Below are 17077 nucleotides of genomic sequence, written 5' to 3' on the forward strand. Positions count from 1 at the left end.
AGATGATTCCCAGATATACATATCTAGCCCTAATTTCTCTCTGAAGCTTGAGTCACCAACTGCTTTTTTTTACATTTCAAATTTAATGTACTGTAAATATCTCAAACTCAAGATGTCCAGAACAAAATTCATTATGTTTTCCCCAAAGTGCCCCCTCTTGTCAACTTCCCTTTTACCATTGAGGGTACCCCCAGCCCCTCAGTCACCCAAGTTCACAAGGTAGGTGTCATCCTCAACTTCACTCTCTATAACCCCACACATCCGATATGTTGTCAAATTTTGTTTCTACCTAGAAAATAACTCTCATATACATCCCTTTGTTTCCATTTATACAGCTGCCACTCTTGTGCATACCCCTATTATCTTATGCCTGATGTCTGATATAATGTCCTGGTTGGGTTCTCTTTCTTGTCTCTCTCTACTCTGATCCCCCAAAGGGCTTTTCCTAAAGCACAGATCTAACTATGTCACTTTCCTATGACCTCAATAAACTCTAGTTGCTCTTTATTACCTTCAAGAGTAAATATAAATATAAAAACCTCATTTTGGCATTGAAAGCCCTTTTTAACCTGACCTTTCTCTAATCTTACCAATCTTCTTCCACTTCACTCCCCTCCACACATGCTGTTGATGCAGATGGGATCTGAACCCCGAAATGGAAAAGACCACGTCTTTGGGATATGGACCCCTAAAAGGAAAAGCTACTTGACTTTCCCACTTGTCCCAGATCCCTGGTATTTGCCTGGGGGCAATTGGCCGGGCCCAGTTAATTAACTGCCCTTTCATTGTCTGTAGCTGGCCCCACCCCAGATTGCCACTTCCTTAATTCCATCTAGACCCCTTTCCTGTTCCCACATTCTTTCTGCATATAAGATCCATCTTGCCCCTATTTAGGTGTTCAGATTCCTTAAGAGACAGGTCAATACGGAAGATTTTCAGAATCATGCCCACCCTTTATCAGTGTTTTAACAAACCTTGTCTTTGACTGAAAGAAGGCTTAGGTTGAATTCATTCAGGCAGGACTCAGCTATTTCAGGGTCTCAGCATCCTTAAATCTCACCACTATGATCAAGCTACATAGGCCTCTTTGCTGGTTCTTGCATAGGATGTTGTATCTTCTGATTTTATGCCATTTCTTCAGCTCTTTCATGACTAGAACTTTTTCTCTCCTTACCTCCACATCCACCTCCACTATCTGGCTTCCCTAAATTCCTTCAAGATTCAGCTCAAAGCACCTTCCATAGAAGGTGTTTCCCAGTCGTCTACCCCCCACACTGCCAGTATCATGCCTCTCTGAATATATATATATATATATATATATATATATATATATATATGTATATATGCACATATATACACATATATATGTATATACATATATCTTTTGTATGCATATAGTTATTGAAAACATTAAAGTCAAAATAAATGTTGGGGTTGAGGAACATAAGATATGAAAAAATAAATTTATTAAGCACCTGTTATGTGCCAGGCATTATACTAGATATTAAGAATATAAATACAAAAAATTAAACAACCCCTTCTTACATAGAATTTACAGTCTAACAGACAGTAGGGTACCAATATTAAGGAAGACATACAGAGAATGAGGGCTGAGGTCTCTGGGTACCAAACTTACCTCAAAGGGGAAGAGCAATTTACTCCATGAAAGCAATAATAGCTCCATGGTAAAACAATGATTCGGCATTAATATGAAACAGTCTGGGATGATCCACTGCTGTCAGATATTTTGTTGTAGACTTTATATTGCTCCATATCTCTATTCCTATTATTTTGAACTATTAAGAAAGCACTCACACCTGTTACTTAATCCTTTTCAAGTAAAAAAAAATGTTGCAATTGCTATCCTATCCTAACAGAGTCATCAAAAGTCATTTCCTGTTCTGATTTGCACGAGAAATGTGCTAAATGACTCCAGCAGACACAGAGCTGAAAGTCTCTAAGTAAAAGTCCTGCAGGTTTCTATAGTGAGGTTTCACTTTCTACACACATACCAGAGGATTAGGCTTCTGTGGTCTTAATCTTAACTAACAATAAAATATAGGCAAGAGAGAGGTTAATTTAACAGGGTGCCTTCACTTAAGAAATCATACCCTTTGTATCCTGAATTTTCAACTAGTAATTTCATTATTATCTACATATGCATTATAAATACCATATCTACAGCTCTCCTGCTTTTGTTTCCGATTTTGTTTTCTCTTAAGTGCAGGATGTTTTTTTTTCTCCCCACTATCCATGTGAATAGCCCTTTCTCTATGAATTCCATTGAATGGAAACTATCTTCACTGTAGTGGGGTACAACGTAGCTCTGCATAACAATGTAAGTAACAATTATATGCTGAGAAGAAATGAAAAATGTAAAGTGGGAATCATAAAATTCTTGATTATGTTTTTCTGTGTGGAAATTGCGTGATTTTTTTTTAAAGAGGGAAAACTGCGTGTTAACAAAATTCATGGTTTCACTGGAGAGAAAAGATCACAGATTCTGTTTCTCTGATTCATTTAAAATGTATAAGCTATTTACTTCTCTAAATTACCAATTCAGTATTGACAAGGGAATACATCAAATTCCCCTGGTGTTTTAAACTTCTGAAAACTGCTGCACAGCTCTATGTAAATCCTGTTTCTTACATTCTTCCCATCTTATTTTTCACATTATATTAAGAGAAAAGGACTGCTAAGCTCTAAAGAAAGGGAGCTGAACCTTTCTTTTATCCTACTGTCTATAATCCCTGAGACTAATTCTTGTTATTAGCCTGATGTTCTCTTTAGTATGAAGACAGCTGTTTCCCATTTTCCTCCCACAGAGAAGCTGCTGGGAACTGCCCACCCAGGTCCCACAGAGAAATTTTCATCTTTCTTGCCAATAAGACTAAAATGGGAAACTTGACACCCAGAACATTCTCTGAAATGGTGGGCCCTAATGGACACATTCTCCCACTTTAGTTTTTGTCATTTGACTCGATTGCCCACGCACATTCTTCCATCTTCTAAAGTTTTTTTTTACTATTTCAATTTTGCTACTGCAATTTTATTATATTGTCCATGTCTTCTCATAAAGCATTATTGTTAAGGGAGCTGTAACTAGAATTTTCAACTGAGATAAAAAAAACAAAAAGAGTTGTGATGGAGCACTGTACAGGATGTTAAGCATGGCAGCCATATTAGTGGGGATGGTTTGGGATCATAGACTGATGGGGGGGAGGGGGAGAGATTGGCAGTTTAGAGGGCAATCTGACCACAGTAGAGTCAAATGGGAAGAGGAGGCAATTTGCTCCCCATGAAGAATGAAAGAGTAAATCAGACTGAAGTATCACATGGCATTGAGAACCTGTGTGTGGCTTCTTGGGATTCAGGTGAATTGAGAATGCCAGTGGAGGACCAAAAGGGCACAGGAAAGGTATGGACTAGATCACAATGGGGTATAAACACATTCTCCCACTAGAATGTATTATTCACTCAAATACCAATTACTATTTAGGTTTAGCAAGACACTGGGTTGTATGTTTCATGAAAAAAAATTGATAACTTCTCATTTATTTGGTTACTATATAGTTATGATCTGGTAGATTTACACAGGAACCTCTGTCAATGAGTATAAAACCAGCAGCCTCTGACTTTCATATCAAATAGAACCTTGATCACCCCCCAAAAATGTGAGGAGATTGTCCTTGGCTCTGGTATAAGACTACTTCTCAGTGTGAATTAGAATTTCATACAACAGAGTCTAAGAAGAGTTAGAAGAAAGCTTAGCCAAAATCTAGTCCATCCACAAATGCAGAAAAAAAAACATTCTCTACAATATAAAAGTTCAAGAAGTCATGACTCAAACATTTCTAGTGATGGCTAACTCACTACATTATAAGGCAGCAGCCCGTTTCATTTTTTGGTAACTGTTTGAATGGTCTTTGTATTGAACCAAAATCAGACTTCCTCTATATTCTTCCTCCTCCATACCCAGTCCTATTTCTGTTTTCTGGATTAACATATAATATTTATTCCTTCTTATAGATGACAACCCTTGAAAGTACTTAAAGACAACTATTTATCTAGCTTTGTGCTTCCTTTATTCAGGATAAACATCTTTAGTACCTTCCCAATTTCCTTCATGCTGTTGATTTATCTCACTTGTCCAGTTGACTTGTGTAGTTGACTCTTTAGACCTATGTGAAGAATCTTATATTTATCTCTATTAGATTTTATTTTATTGGTTCAGATTTATTGTTCCAGAATTGTCAAGACCTTTTTGAATCCTGAATCTGCCTTTTCTCCTCTTTTGGAAAGTGAGACAGTATTTGCTTATCTCCCAGCATCTGAATCTCTTCTATAGTCTATGACTCCTTAAATGTTGCCAACTGCAGTCTCTCAATTGTACGTGCCAGTTCTTCCAAGTATTGTAAAAAGAAATTTATCTGAGTTTAATGATAAAAACTATTTCAAAGAAGCTAGTTGCTCTCTCACTTTCTCATTATCTTGCTTGGCTTTCAATTCTCTCAATGGAGTTTTTTCTATACAGTTTAAAGATGTTTCTCTTTGATTAAGAAAATGGAAGAAAAATAAAAGAGATTATGCTTTGTCATATCATTGGTTGACATTCTACCACCTGCCCCAAGCAGTAAATGATATATCTTGTTTTTAATTCCTGCTGTGAAAATACCTTTATAAATAAAGTCATTTGCAGTGTATTCATTTTTGTTTGCTCACCAGCACATCTTTTTGTGATTATGATTTTCTGATTTTTCTTTATCGGTTACTTTTGCAGTCAAGAGATTCTCAAGGTGCCATGGTACAAAAAGTGATGCACAATTACTTCTATAAAGAAATATGAGATTTCAGAGTTTTAAGCAAAAGGTCAATCATTCACTTTCATATCTGGTTTTCTAGGGTTTACCCTCTCTGTCTCTATGTACTAGTAATCAAGATAAAGGGATCATTACAAAGGTCTATCAATTTCTTGAAGCCCTTCCTATAAAGTCAAGAGTGTGATACAATGGAGCAAACAGGCTGTCCTAGCTCCAGCCCAATTTTGAAGGAAGAAAGGATAGGGAGGGATAAGGAATTCAGTTCTTTCTAAGATTCCAAGGATTAAAAAATTTATTTGGTCATAACACACTTTGGAAGCAACAAAGCATAGTGATTATAGTGCTGGACTTGGAATCAGGAAACTATGGAATTTGAATCCTCCCTCTGACATTTACTAGCTGAGTGAGTATAACAAATCATTTAACCTCTCTGTGCCTTAGTTTCCACAACCATAAAATGAAGTTAATACCTATATCACACAGGATAGCAGTGAGGTTCGCAAGAGATAATTAGAATTCTGCTTTGCTAACTCTAAAGCATTATATAAATAATAATAAAAATAGCTAGCATTTACATATTAGTTAAGGCTTATAAAGAACTATACAAACATTATTTCTTTGGATAATAATATTTAGATAGTGCTTACTGTGTGCCAAGAACTGTACTGAGGACCCACAATTATTATTTCATTTGATCCTCACAACAAAAATGTTCTATGATTATCCTATTTTGCAGATGAGGAGACTGAGGCAGAAGTTATGTGACATGACCAGGAATATAGCTAGTAAGTGAGGCCAAATTTGAAATTAGGCCTTACAAACTCCAGGTTGAGTGTTCTATCCACTATACCACCTAGTAGCAGGGTTCAGTATTGTACATTTATTCTTTCCCAGCTCCTCCAAATTATACTGGAGTCCTCCACCAAGTTGTACATTATCAAAAGAATTAATATTTATGTATATACTACTTGGGTTTATTTCTGAAATCAGTAAATAGAATATGAACCAGTCAACAAAAACCATTTACTCGATACTCCCTACTATAATAGTGCATGAATAATTTCCAAGTCTCTAAAATTAAATTGTTTTTAATTCAATAAACACGTATGAAATGTGTACTATAAAATTATATATAGAAGCAGCTCAGGGTACAGAGCCAAGATGGTGGCTGGAAAGCAGGGACTTGCTTAAGCTCCCCCCCAGGTCCCTCCAAACGCCTATAAAAATGGCTCTAGCCAAATTCTAGAGCTGCAGAACCTACAAAATAGCAAAGGGAAGCAGGGCTCCAGCCCAGAACAGCCTGGATGGCTGCTTGGAAGGGTCTATTGCATGTTGCTGGGAGTGGAGCAGAGCAGAACCCAGTGTGGGCCACACCAGGACCAACCAGACTGGGAGCCAAGCACAACAGGCCGTAGCACCGTGAATCAGTGATCTGTGGCAGTTACCAGACTTCTCAACCCACAAACACCAACGACAACAAAGAAGGTTAGTGGGAAAAGCTGTTGGGATAGAGTGAAAGGAGTTCATGGTTGGCCACCACCATGGGGATGGTGGAGGTACTGCAGTTCTAAGGCTGCTTCCAGAGCTACAGCTGCAGTTGCCTCTGGCCCCAGGCTCACCTGGTGGGAGGAATTAAGCATCAGATTAGAGTGGGAGTGAAAAGCCTGCTTTGCCCTGCCAGGATCTGGGCACAATCCTGGTTGGTGGTTCTTGGGGGAGAAGGAGTGCTGGTGTGGCAGAGCTTACTGTGTAGAAGTAGCTCTGAAAATAGCAGCACAGCCCCTCAAGCTTGGGACAAAGTACTCCTTACTCTACAAGCAGTCATACCCCCCAAAAAAAGCTCAAAGATCAAGTAGTTGGCTGGGAACATGAACAGCAGCAAAAACACTCTCAGATTCAGACTTGGACTTTGGAATCTTTCTTTGGTGACAAAGAAGACCAAAACATACAGACAGAAGAAGTTAACAAAGTCAAAGAGCCTACAACAAAAGCCTCCAAGAAAAACATGAACTGGTCTCAGGCCATGGAAGAGCTCAAAAAGGATTTGGAAAAGCAAGTTAGAGACGTAGAGGCAAAATTGGGAAGAGAAATGAGAGTGATGTGAGAAAACCGTGAAAAACAAGGAAATGACTAAAGGAGACCCAAAAATACTGAAGAAATTAACACCTTAAAAAATAGACTAACTCAAACGGCATAAGGGCTACAAAAAGCCAATGAGGAGAAGAATGCCTTCAAAGGCAGAAGTAGCCAAAGGGAAAAGGAGGGCCAAAAGACCACTGAAGAAAATACTAGCTTAAAAATTAGGCTGGAACAAGTGGAAGCTAGTGACTTTATTAGAAATCAAGATAATATAAAACAGAGCCAAAGGAATGAAAAAATGAAGACAATGTGAAATATCTCATTGGAAAAACCACCAACTTGGAAAATAGATCCAGGAGAGATAATTTAAAAATTATTGGACTACCTCAAAGCCATGATCAAAAAAAAGAGCCTAGATATCATTTTTCAAGAAGTTATCAAGGAGAATTGTCCTGATATTCTAGAGCCAGAGGGTAAAATAGAAATTGAAAGAATCCACAGATCACCTCCTCAAAAAGATCCCAAAAAGAAAACTCCTAGGAACATTGTTGCCAAATTCCAGAGCTCCCAGGTCAAGGAGAAAATATTGCAAGCAGCCAGAAAGAAACAATTTTAGTATTGTGGAAAAACAATCAGGATAACGCAGGATCTAGCAGCTTCCACATTAAGGGACTGAAGGGCTTGGAATACAATATTCCAGAGGTCAATGGAGCTAGGATTAAAACCAAGAATCACGTACCCAGCAAAACTGAGTATCATGCTCCAAGGCAAAATATGGATTTCCAATAACATAGAGGACTTTCAAGCTTTCTCAGTGAAAAGACCAGAGCTGCATAGAAAATTTGACTTTCAAACACAAGAATCAAGAGAAGCATGAAAAGTTAAACAAGAAAGAGAAATCGCAAGGGACTTACTAAAGTTGAACTGTTTTGTTTACATTCTTACATGGAAATATGATGTGTGTAATTCATGAGACCTCATTATTAGGGTAGCTGAAGGGAATACACATATACATATTGAGAAAGGGCACAGGATGAGTTGAATGTGAGGGGATCATGTCTAAAAAAATAAAATCCAATTAAGGATGAGGAATATATTGAGAGAGGGAGAAAGGGAGAGATAGAATGGAGTAATTTATCTCACATAAAATGGCAAGAAAAAATACTTCTGTAGGAAGGGAAGAGGAGGCAGGTGAGGGGGAATGAGTGAATCTTGCTCTCATCGGATTTGACTTGGGGATGGAATAAAATACACACTCAATTTGGTATCTTACCCCACAGGAAAGAAGGAGGAATGAGACAAAAAAAGAGGGATGATAAAAGGGAGGGCAGATGGGGAAGGAGGTAATCAAAAGCAAACACTTTCAAAAAGGGACAGGGTCAAAGGAGAAAACTGAATAAAAGGGGACTGGATAGGAGGGAGTGAAATATACTTAGTCTTTCACAACATGAGTATTGTGGAAAGGTTTTACATACTGATACACTTGAGCCCTATGTTGAATTGTTTGCCTTCTTAGGGAGGGTGGGTGTGGAAGAGGGAAGAGAATTTGGGACTCAAAGTTTTAAAAGCAGATGTCCGAAAAAAAAAGGTTTTTTTTGCATGCAACTGGGAAATAAGATATAGAGGCAATGGGGCATAGAAATCTATCTTGCCCTACAAGAAAGTAAGGGAAAAGGGGATGGGGGGTGGAGTGGGGTGACAGAAAGGAGGGCTGCCTGAGGAACGGGGCAATCAGAATACATGCCACCTTGGAGTGGAGGGGTAGAAATGGGGAGAAAATTTGTAATTCAAAATCTTGTGGAAATCAATGCTGAAAACTAAAAATATTAAATTAAAAAAAAAAGAAACAACTCAGTGGCATAGTGGAAAGAGTGCTGGATCTGGAATCAGAAAGACCTGAATTCAAACCCAGCTTCAGTTACTTACTAGATGTGTGACCCTGAGCAAGCCACTATACCTCTTTTAATTCTGATGATAGTGGCACAGGGTTGTTGTGAGGATCAAGTGAGGTATTTATAAAGGACTTAGTACAGCGCCTAAAACACATTCAATCAGCAATTCAGGAATCACCTTTCAGGTACCACTTTACTATAAGAAATTCCCAAAATGTGTAATTATGTCTGCAAAAAGAGGATACATTTGAATTAAAACAATCCCAGGGGCATCATGAAGTATTTTTTAAAGAAAAAAATTAACAGACTATGAATGCATGCTTTTTAAAGGAAAACCTTACTTGTGAAGTTCTATTTTCAGAAAAAATACTGAGTTTATGTATAGTACCATATGCTTAATAAATTCTTGTTTCCTTCCTTCCTATGTATCAGGTACTATGATAGATACCAAGGTTACAACAATAAAAGGAAAAGCTCTAGAGAAAATTATCTTCAACTGGGGGATACAACATATATTTATAGACAAGTAAATGCAAATATATGCAAATAAAATAAATATAAAGTAATTTTCAGGAAGAACTAGTAAGTAGAAGGAAGAAAGTTCTCTCATAAGAAGGGGCACTTGTGGTTAACCTTAAAGGGAATTAGGGATTCCAGAAGGCAGAGGTAAGGCAGGAGAAAACTGCAGGCATGGGGGATGGCCTCTACAAAAGTCCACAGGCAGGACTTTACAAGCTGCATACCAGGAAGAAGTTTAGCTTGACTCAAATGTAGTGTGGTTGAGGAGAAGTAATAATCAGCCTAGAAAGAGAGTCTGGGGCCAGACTGTGAAAGACTTCAAATACCAAACAGAAGAGTTTGTATTTCACCCCATAAGGAATAGTTCATTACAGAAGCTTCTTAGTCAGGACAATGACATATTCGGACTCATGCTTTTGTAATATCAATTTGGCATTTAGTAAGTGATAAATTAAAGAGGGGAGAGGCTTGGTACAGGGGTACAAGAAGAACAGACTATTACAGTAATACAGGAAAGAGGTGAACTAAGGTGGTAGCTCTGTGAGTAGAGAAATAAAAATGGAAGCAAGAAATGTTATACAGCTAAAAATTGATAAGACTTGGCAACCAATTACATATCTGCATAATTTAACCCATGTATGCTATAAGATAGGAAAAGGAAAATGAAAGAGAGAGAGGTAGAGAGAGAGAGACAAGAAGAGACAAGGACACAGAAAGGGAGGATCTAATAGAGATCCTGGAGTACAAAGATGTTTGGTGATATACGTAGGTCAAAAGAGTCATGCCAAAGCTGTCACTAAAACACGTGGAACAGAAAATACCTTTGTCTCCAACACACCCTTATATGTGATTTAACTTTCATTGTCTTAATTTTATACACCAGAAAACAGAGGGTCAAAAAGGCTGTGACTTGTCCACATTCACATGGTTTAATAAGTAGTCGTTAAAACTTAAAACCAGATTTAGCCATTTTAATGTATGTAAGTACTTTACAAGTAATACAGTGCTACATAAAGTGTTATTAGAACTTGAAAGGACCCCAGAATTATCTAGGCTATAAGCAACCCCAAGAAATTGATTGATGAGGAACCTGAGGGTCAACAGAACTGGAATGAATTTCCCAAGGTCACACAAGGAGTTTGTGGTAGAGGCAGGTCTAAAAGGCACCACTGCTTCCCACTACATTTCTCCTGCACTGCAATGATTCATTGTTGGGGGAGGGGGAGCGGAGCAGGGGTAGACAAATGTTTAAACACATAGCCTACCAGAAGTAAAGCAGTACTATATTCTCCAATATGAATGTCAGAACACTTTTTAAATTGAGTTCTACTGAAGCTCAAGTCCTTCTCAAGAGACTCAATTTCATGCAAACATAACTAGGGCTGCTGTTTCTTAAAACAATGTGTGAATGAATGGGTAGATTTTGCAAAACATATTTATTGACCATCTGCAATGCATCACATTGATTAAGTTTAAGGTTTGCAAAGCACTTTTCAGTATGTCATGGAATATAGGGTAGTCTGCCAATCTAACAAAGTTATCACGTTAGGTAGAAGCCCCATGGCTCCAGTTGCTAAACTAGCAAAAATCCTGCTTCTGCCTGAAGATAGGATATTACTTTTGCTGTTGTGTGGTTCATTAAAATGTTTTGTGTGAATGTATCTTGTCTTCCCAACTACATTATAAATTCTTTAAAGACAGAGTCTGTGACTATATTACCCAAAAGTACTTTAGTTGCGCTGCAGATGGTCTATAAATATTTGCTGCAAAATTCACCCATCCTTTCATTTGCTTTTGGAGGGAAAGTAGGTTTTGTTATGTTTTTATGAAAGTTAACTCTCTTGGAAAGGAGGAAAGATTAACCATGGAACCCACTTTTGCTGTGCATATAGACAGCAATATTATTTTCTTTATCCTTTGTCAGACATTATTTCACATAGAGGGATAACTTTTGTGGCATAAAGCTTTTAAACTTTCCTCACCCCTACCCTTACATTTAAATGTGAATCAGTCAATAACTTTCTCTTAACCATCAATGAGAGATTTGGTATTGGATAAAAGGCTTAATCTGTTTGCCAGAAATACCATGACACTAGGCAACATATCAATACAAACCTTTCGTCTCCTAGAAATTGAATTTCCTTCATCTCTTTGAAACAGTCTTCCCCTATGTTCCCAATTAAGTAATTAATAAAAAAAGCAACTCTTTTTTAAAATTAAATTGTATTTTTCAATTATCTTAATTATTCTTTAATTTTTAAACAATTTTATATAAAGTTTTGAGTTCCAAATTCTATCACTTCCTACCTCCTCTGAGATGGTAAGCAATCAGCTATACCTATACGTGTGCAATTACATAAAACATTTCCATATTAGTCATTTTGTACATTTTGGAAAAGAATGCTCAAAAAAATGAAAGAAAGATAGTGAAAATAGCATGCTTCAGTCTGTATTCAATCAGTATCAGTTCTTTCTCTGGAGGCAAAGAGTATGCTTTATCTTTAGTCCTTTGGGATTGTCTTAGATCATTGAATCCTGAGAGTAGCTAAGTCATTCACATTTCTTCATTGAAAAACATTGCTGTTACTATATATAATGTTCTCCTGGTTCTGTTCACTTCACTATACATCAGTTCATGTAAGTCTTTTCAGGCTTTTCTGAAATCATCCTACTTGTCATTTCTTACAACACAATAATATTCCATTGCAGTCATGTAACACAGCTTATTTAGTCAATTCCCAATTGATGGGCATTCCTTTGATTTTCAATTCTTAACCCCAACAAAAAGAAATGCTATAAATATTTTTGTACAAATACATCCTTTTCAGTTTTTCTGAATGTCTTTGGGATATAGACCTGGCAGTGGTATTGCTGGATTAAAGCATATGCACAGTTTTATAGCTTGTTGGGCATAGTTCCAAGTTGTTCTCCAGAATGGTTGGATCAATTCAAAACTCTACCAACATTGCATTAATGTCCCACTTTTCCCACATCCCCTCCAATATCCAAAATTTTCCTTTCTTGTCATATTAGCCACTCTGATACTTGTGAGGTGATACCTCAGAGTTTTTTAAATTCATATTTCTCTGATCAATAGTGATTTACAGCATTTTTATTTGACCATAGATAGCTTTGATTTCTTTGTCTGAAAAGTTCCTGTTTGTATCTTTTGACCATTTCTCAATTGGGAAATGACTTGTATTTTTTATAAATTTGACTTAGTCCACTATATGTTGGAGAAATGAGGCCTTTATCAGAGAGATTTGCTGCAAAAAATTTTCCCCACTTTTCTGCTTTCTTTCTAATCTAGATTGCATTGGTTTTGTTTGTTCAAAAACCTTTTTAATTTTATATAATCAAAATTTTCTATTTTACCTTTGTAATGCTCTCTGTATCTTCCTTGCTTTATCCATAAATCTGACAGATGAACGATTCCATGCTCTTTTAATTTGCTTACAGCATCATCCTTTATGTCTAAATCATGTGCCTATTTTGACTTTATCTTGGTATATGGTGTAACATGTTGATCTACACCTAGTTACTGCCATACTGTTTTCCAGTTTTCCCAGGAGTTTTTGTCAGATAATGATTTTTTGTTCCAAAAGCTTGGATATTTGGGTTTATCATAAACTAGATTACTATGGTCATTTACTATCATGTGATTTGTACCTAATCCATTCCACTGATCCATCACTCTGTTTCTAGGTTGTTTTGTAATTACCACTTTATAATATAGTTTGAGATCTAGTACAGTGTCTGGACCACCTTCTTTCACATTTTTTTCATTTATTCCCTTAATATCCTTGAGCTTATATTCTTCCATATGAATTGTTATTTTTCCCTAGCTCTATATTTTTTGATACTTTGATTGGCATGACACCAAATAAATAGATTAATTTATGTAGAATTGTCTTTCTTATTATATTGGCTTGGCCTACTCATGAGCAATTAATATTTTTTTTCAATTGGTTAGACATGACTTTATTTGTGTAAAAAGTGTTTTATAGTTGTATTCACATATTTCTTAGGTTTGTCTTGGCAAGTAGACTCCCAAGTATTTTATGTTGTCTACAATTATTTTAAATGGAATTTCTCTTTCTATTTCTTGCTGCTTGACTTTGTTGGTAATATTTAGAAATGCTGATGATTTAAGTGGGTTTATTTTGTATCAACTTTGCTAAAGCTGTTAATAGTTTCAAATAGTTTTTTAGTTGATTCTCTAGGATTTTCTCAGTATACTATCATATCATTTGTGAAGAGTGTGGCAACTATCTCAAAAAGATGTTTAAGAGATTAGAAGAGATGGGACTATGAGAGAAAAACCTGAGATATTAGGAATTGGCATTTTTCATGCCAAGATCTAGGTTTGGGCAAAAGAGATAGCAATTACATATGGAATTGGTTGGAGTCTCTGAAAGTCTTCTGGCAGAGTCTGCCTGACCACTTGTAAGGATGTTGCAAGGGTATTTTGGATTGGACTTTCAGTTTCATTGATACGGAAAACTCTGCAGATAGACTCAAGTTATAATCCTAGAGAGTTACCTGGGGACCAGTGTAAAGGAACATCCTTGTACCGGGGAAACTACAGATGATGGATCATTTAACCATAGGAGATATAAGCTGCAATAGAGCTAAAGCCAATTGGATATGCATACTAAGTTCAACACTAATATGATGAGAACCCAGGAATGGAGGGCCACCAGGCTACGGGTGGAAGAACAAACTATCCCAGTTCAGAAAACATTAGTTGAAGGCTTCCATGCCAATGAATATTGGTGTCAGACCTCTGTGTGTGAATGGGTACTACACTTCCAGTTTGGGAAAGATGAGACACACACACACACACACACACACACACACACACACACACATACACACACAGATTGAGAGAACAAGGGGAAGGAGAAGGGAGGGGAGGAGAGGTATTCTCCTGGAGTGAGAAGCATCCAAATTCAAATCTGGTCTCAGATACTTATTAGCTGTGTGACCCTGGGCAAATCACTTAATTTCTGTCTGTTCCTAGCTTCTTCAACTGGAAAATGGGGATAATAGTATAACCTACCTCCTACAGTTGTTGTGAGGATCAAATGAAATATTTGTAGAGTGCTTAGCACAGAACCTAGAACACTTAAGGAATGCTTCCTTCCTTCTTTCCTGGAGGTTGCTAAAACACTAAAATCTAGCCTTTGGTATAGTCCCTGGTTAAAATATCTAATCTTAATTTGACTGTAAACACTGACAAGTCATACAAAGCTGGAAAGTGTTGACTATGAGTTAGATGGTGAACTGCATAGCTGTAGAATGAGGATCTTTCAGCCTAGCTAAGTCTGAGGGATTAGTTTAGCTGCAATCAATCAATTCCCCCCAAAAGCATTTTTAAGCACCTGGGGATACAAAGTCCAAAATGACACATTCCCTGTTCCATTAGAGGAGGGGAGTATATAAATAAATATATAGAGGAGATATGCAAAATATATACAGGCATAAATAAGCAAGTATAAGACAAATACCAGGTAAACTTGTGAGGGGAAAGTAGAAGGTTGTTGTGTTTATCCTTCATTTTCGAAGAGGACCATGACATCAGGAAAATGATGACATGACCTGCAGTTGACTTTGATTTGAGTGAGAGAGGGCTGTGCAAGGTCACCATCCTCATTTTCTCCTCCAGAGCCATCAAGGTCCAGTGGTCTGATACTCATCAGGATGACTGGAGATGGCCCAGGATGCAATGGGAGACCTGGCTCTGTCAGGCTAAAAGGATTATGCAGGAGGGCTCACTTGAGCAGTCTTTTTAAAGAAACCAGGGATTCTAAGAGGCAGCACAGAGGCAATAATGCAGTCTAGGTACAGGAAACAGCTAATGTTACTCCGTTTTACACATATAGGGACAGACGTAGATTTGGAAGGAATTCTAAACAGTATCTAATCCAACCTCATTATTTCACAAATGCAGAACCTGAGTCTCAGAAAGAATCAGTGACCTGCCTGATTTCACACAAATAATAAGTAATAGAGCCCAATTTAAAAGTTAGGTCCTGCAACTCCAAACCACAACATTCCCTCTACTACACAATGCTAGGAAAAGGCCATGACACATGTGTTGCGTTGGATACCAGTCTGGTCACTGAAAACTTCTAACATTCCATTTTAACTTATCCATGCTGTGTGTTTTGGTTTTATTATTTCTTGAATGCTGTAAAGATTGCTATAACCACAATATCTGACATTTCCATAGCACTGTAAAACTTGCAAAAGATTTTACATAAATAATTTCATTTGCTTTTGAGGACAAATCAATGAAATACATACTATACTACTAATAATATTTTACAACTGAGACCCAAAGATGATAAACCCATATCTGCCCTGCCCCCCCCAACTAAAGGATTTGTTAGAGGAAGGATTTGAACCTCCTACATCTTTCTAAATCTAGAACCAGCATACTCTCTACTATATCATATTATGTCTCAGTTTCTGGGTCTTCTTACACAGTGAAAGATGGTTTCACAAATGCCTTTCTCAGAATTCAATTTCTCCCTCAAGAAATTTCTAGGGTGAGGATTTTTTTCCCTCTTTGGTAATTAAATCACTTTAATTTTTACAGCCTCCTGGGTAGTAGCCATTACAACATTAAATAACACCAAAAGTGGTATTTTAACTCCACGGGCTTGATTTGGTACCTGACCATAAAAGTCACAGGATGTCTATCAGCAAAAGGCTGCTGTGGAAAACAATGGCTGAGTGTCGGCGACACAGAAAAAACTGTCTAATTAGTCGACATTTTTCAAAGAATAATTGCCTGTCAGCCAGTTAAGCCTCCTTTCTGCAAACTCATTTCCCAAGGCTGTGATTTAAATTACAGGTATATTCACAGGGCTCCTTGATCACATATATCTTAAATAAAAGCAATTGCACATCTGGTATTTTTAGAGAAGAAATATGCTTTCCTACTATTTTATGTTCTGAATAGAAACTTAAGAGAAAATACATCCTCAATAGTTTGGGGTCACCAGTGGTAGTATACTGTTCAAGGTATGTATAATTCTTCACTCCAAACAAGGACACTGACTTCTTTTATAGCATGTGGCAAATAGACATTTTCAATTGCCCAAAACACTGCAGTTTAGTCGTGGGTTTTTTCCCCCTGATGACAGTGAGGCCATACATGAATAGAACACAGGGAGGTTGACGAGTGAGGCATTGAATATTAATGCTGTCACCCAAAGTAAGGATGAAAGCTATTTTTAGATCTCCCTTTTCAATTGTGCTTAGAACAATAATTTATTCATTATCAGCGTCTGTGGAGATGTCTGCTCAGTAAAAACTTTTCAGTGTAGATTGTTGCAGAGGTAAGTGTACCTTTAGAAAAGATAACACATATTTCAATAAATATTAGTATCTTTAGCAAAACTCAGAGGAGATATTTTCCAATACCTCATTATGTCTCATGCCTACTGATTCTAATGGTAATTAGGCACCAGGGAAGAAACAGATCTGAAGCTGGGATAAACAACTAAATTAGAGATGCCATTTACCCATTATGTTCTGCCTCTATTAGTCCCTTGGAAAATAAACCTATGATGATAAAGCTGGAATAGTGGAGGAATGTTGTACCAAGCTCCCCTTTCATCAATGCATTTACCTTGTTGGTAAGAAATAAATTTGCTTCACTCAGGTGTTCCTGATACACAATTTTGATTATTATATTTGTATAAAGTCAATAGCAACCCAAAATAACTTTAAAATCTTAGGTTGTCCCCACTAAAT

The sequence above is a fragment of the Trichosurus vulpecula genome, chromosome 5 (genome assembly GCF_011100635.1).
Source record: "Trichosurus vulpecula isolate mTriVul1 chromosome 5, mTriVul1.pri, whole genome shotgun sequence".
Lineage (NCBI taxonomy): Eukaryota > Metazoa > Chordata > Mammalia > Diprotodontia > Phalangeridae > Trichosurus > Trichosurus vulpecula.